At 31.8% G+C, this 4,256-nt stretch overlaps 1 long non-coding RNA gene across 1 annotated transcript in view; it reads right to left on the minus strand.

Annotated features, from left to right (window-relative positions):
* Positions 1-4,256, minus strand: part of LOC105117583 (uncharacterized) — a 10,334-nt gene that overhangs the window by 663 nt on the left and 5,415 nt on the right. Inside the window, exon 2 of the long non-coding RNA XR_840782.1 lies at positions 2,869-2,875. This is a non-coding gene — a long non-coding RNA (uncharacterized LOC105117583). The remainder of the gene's footprint in view (positions 1-2,868; positions 2,876-4,256) is intronic.

Here is a 4,256-nt window from a genome sequence, read left to right on the forward strand (position 1 = left end):
ATAACAAATATAAAACATGTTAGTATCAAACATTAAAGTCCATATTAAGTTTACATTATACTTATTCTTACACCATTAGTGTAACCTTTTCACCTTGACATAATTAACTTAGCTAGACATAATGAAAGAAAGCAAAATAGATAAACAAAATAAGAACATAAAAGTTAACTAAGTAAAGGAAAGGAAATGAAAGGCATAAACTTAATATTAATGAAAACAAAGCATAAAAAATACAAAGAGAGAAAGGAAGAGCATGATCTTGATCTGGAAATCAAGATGCCTAAATGCATGGCAAATGCCTCCTTTTATAGGCCAAAAATGGGAACTATTGATTTGATGACTAATTGATAAGTGGGTGACCAACTTTTGACTTGGTGACAATCCTTATCTTCTCTTGTCTGCCCAAAACGTCATTGATAACGTCAAAATTGGAGCCAGTTGTAAACATGAAAGTTGTAGGCAATTGTCTCAGCTTTCTTGTGTAAAAACTTCAGCTCATTTGGACTTCTAGAACTCCAGATATGGCCAAAATACCGAACAGTGCTCGGGCTGGAAGACAGATTCGGGCTTCTTTGTTGTTGCTACAATTTGGACTTGATAATGGCCTTTTTAGATCTTGGGCTCCATATGAAAGTTGTAGGCCTATGTCTTACCTTTCCATCCATATAAATTGGACCTAAATCTGAGATCTGTAGCTCCAGATATGACCCAATTACCGAACAGTGTTCCGGTTTGGATTGCACCGACATCTCTTCTCTAAGTTTGACCATCTCTTTATCCATGCAATTTAAGTTCTTCAAGTCATCAATCAATCCTTTCATTTATGTGATAGGCCTGCATTTAAAATGAACATTTACCATAAATTAAAGTTATCTTATATTATTAGATATATTATTATAAAATATGCTTTGGTTAAGGAGTTATTGATACTTCAAGTGCAAAATGATGATATAAAACCATGATAAAAATGCACTTTTAAGTACTAATCAATCTACATAAGTCATAAAATAGATAATTAACTCTCTAGGCATAACAATCTCTCTTCTAAATAGAAATTTAGAAGATTTCTCACTAGTGGTTCGTGTGGATTACTACTGAAAATTGAACAATTAGACAACTTATGATTTATAACAACCCAACCTTTAAAGAATTATTCAAAGCTGAAGAATATCAAATCTTCAAGTAATAAATCCCTAAACAACTCTAGATTTATTTAACAGGATCATAGGGATTTTCATATAATTTTATTTTATTATTTCTATTGCGTGTATGATATTCAAAAATCTAATAGTGGTATCAAAGCTTTTGTTAGACAATTAGGGTTGTTGATTGGATGCTTTAATTGTTATTGACATTATTGGGAATTAAATTTGTGTGCAAATGTATTTTTCTCAAAAGTATTTTTTTTCTCTCATTATTTTTTTTAAATACTTTTTGGTTACTATTACGGCCAAATCTAACTGAAATTCACCACTAATTAAAAAAAGGTTTTCTTGGTTATGTACCACCACCGAAGGTGCTAGCACAACTATCATGCTTGATACCCCAAGCTAGGTCATCATTGGTAGCAACCATGACTATTGCCCTACCATAGTAGCTCTAGTATATGTAACGCTGCTACCTTCTAATGCAAGCTGCCTCACGCTGGAGGCAACGACCTAAGCCACCAAGCACAAGGCTTCTACTCTCACTGAAAGTGGCGCAACATAAGGGCAATCCATGTGGTTGTACTTTAGATTTTGTCTTTCTACATGCAATGTATTATTCACATATTCGTTGTAATCTTTTTTCATTTTTGGCCTATAAAAATATTCATGCAATACATGTAAAGTTTTTGCAACCCTAAAATGACCCATAAAACAACTCTTATGTCCTTTATGAATAAGCAATTCTCACAAAGAACTAGTAAGAACACATAATTGATTCTCTTTGAACAAGTAATCATTCATGAAATAAAACTTACCGAAAGCTGAATGACCATATGTATTATATATTTCGGCAAAGTCAGAATCATTAGCATACAATGCCTTTATATATTCAAAGCCTAGCAATCTAGTACTCATAGTGTTTAGAACAACCTACCTGCATGAAAGTGCATCAACCACTATGTTCTTTTTGCCTTGCTTATACTTGATTACATAAAGAAAAGTCTCAATTAATTCAACCCATTTTGCATGTCTCTTATTCAACTTACCTTGTCCTTTTATATGTTTCAAGGATTCATAGTCTGGGTTTTTTATTTTGATTTTCCATATAATTATCATCACACTCACTGACTTTCTTCACTCTTGTTTTACCTCCACTCTCTACTAGATTTGGATGTTTTTAGGTAGTGGCTGAATGGTATGATTTATTTAGAGTGTTGGCTAAATGTTTGTTTGTGTTTGGATAGGTGGCTGAATAGGTTGTAGTGGTGTTTTGGGTTCTGACAAAATTTGATAGTCCTCTTTTCTCTTGTTCTTTACCTTGATTTTCTCTCCTCATAGCTCATGCTCACTTTTTAGCTTTATTTGATCATTATACACCTATTTAGATGTAAGAGATACAAAAGTGATGGTTTTATCATTTTTTACAATGGTATACCTATTTTTAACCCCATCATGAATTAGCTTCCTATCACATTATCATGGTCTCCCTAATAAGAAGTGATTTGTTTGCATTGGTACAACATCATATAAAACTTCATTAACATACTTTCCAATAAAAAATAGAACCAAAACCTATTTAGTCACTTTTACTTCATCATTATCATTCAACCATTGCAATCTATAAAGTCTACTATACTTAATAGTACACAAATTCAGTTTACTAACAATGATAATACTAGTCATATTAGCACAAATTTCATTATTTATAATTAAACTTCACATATTATCTTATACATAGCAGTGTGTATATAAGATGTTTTCCATTTGTTGATCACTTTCATCTTCTTTGATCTGAACCTAAAGTGCACGCTTTATAACTAAGAACTCCTTAATGGGTAATGTCAATTCATCCAAATTACAATCCTTCAATTATAGCATGTATTCATAATCTAATTTGTCACTCTTGGATTCCATATCACCATTGTCTCCACCATTATCATCTTATTTGGACACTCTAAAATGTAATATCCAAGCCCCTAACACTTGAAACATTTAACATCACAAGTATGTTTAAGTTGAGTGCCATATTTACCTTTGAAACTTGTAAAGACTTCAACCTTAGCTTTTTGTGGTTCAACTTTGGTAGGGATAAAAGGTTTTGGTTAGGCAGCCCTATCTTTCTTTAAATTCAACTTCGATGATGATGAAGAACCTGAATTGAATGCTGACCGAACATGTCCCTTCCTTCTGAGTTATCTCTCCACTTTCGTAGCCATATGAACCATGTCCTTTACCTCTATATAGTGTTGTCACTTAAAAATATTAGATATCTCTCTATTCAACCTATTAAGAAACCTAGTCATAGTAGCTTCCCTATCTGTAATCACATTAGCCCTCTTCATTGCAATCTTCATCTCCTTATGGTAATCTTTCACACTTTTTAAAACTTGATATAAACTTTATAATTTTTGAAAAAACTCTGATTAGTATTTAAAATTGCATTTTTATTAAGGTTTTATATCATCATTTTGCACTTGAAGTATCACTAACTTAACTAAAGCATGTTTTATAATAACATATCTAATAATATAAGATACCTTTAATTTATGGTAAATGTTCATCTTAAATGCAAACCTATCACATAAATGAAAGGATTGATTGATGAGTTTAAGTACTAAAATTGAAAAGACAAAGAGAGGGCCAAACTTAGAAAGAAAATGCTAGTGCAGTCCAAACTGAAATATTGTTCAGTAATTAGATCATATTTGAAGCTGTAGATCTTGGATTTAGATCCATTTTATATGGATGGAAAGGTAAAACAAAGGCCTATAATTTTCATAAGGAGTCTAAATTTAAAAAGGTTGTTTTCAAGTCCAAATTGTAGCAACAACGAAGAAGTTCTAATTTGTCCTGCAGCCCAAACACTGTTTAGTGTTTAACCTATTTTTTTTCCTGGAAAGTTAAGACAATTTCCTAGAACTTTCATGGGTACAAGTGGTTCTAATTCGGACATTATCAATGATGTTTTATTTAGACAAGAAGATAAGGATTGTCACCAAGTCAAGATATGGCCACCCACTCATCAATTATTTATCAAATCAATAGTTCTAAATTTTGGCCTATAAAAAAAGGTATTTGTCATGCATTTAGGCATCTTAGTTTTCAGAT

The sequence above is a fragment of the Populus euphratica genome, unplaced genomic scaffold, assembly GCF_000495115.2.
Source record: "Populus euphratica unplaced genomic scaffold, PopEup_1.0 scaffold1425.1, whole genome shotgun sequence".
In the NCBI taxonomy this organism is placed as follows: Eukaryota; Viridiplantae; Streptophyta; class Magnoliopsida; order Malpighiales; family Salicaceae; genus Populus; species Populus euphratica.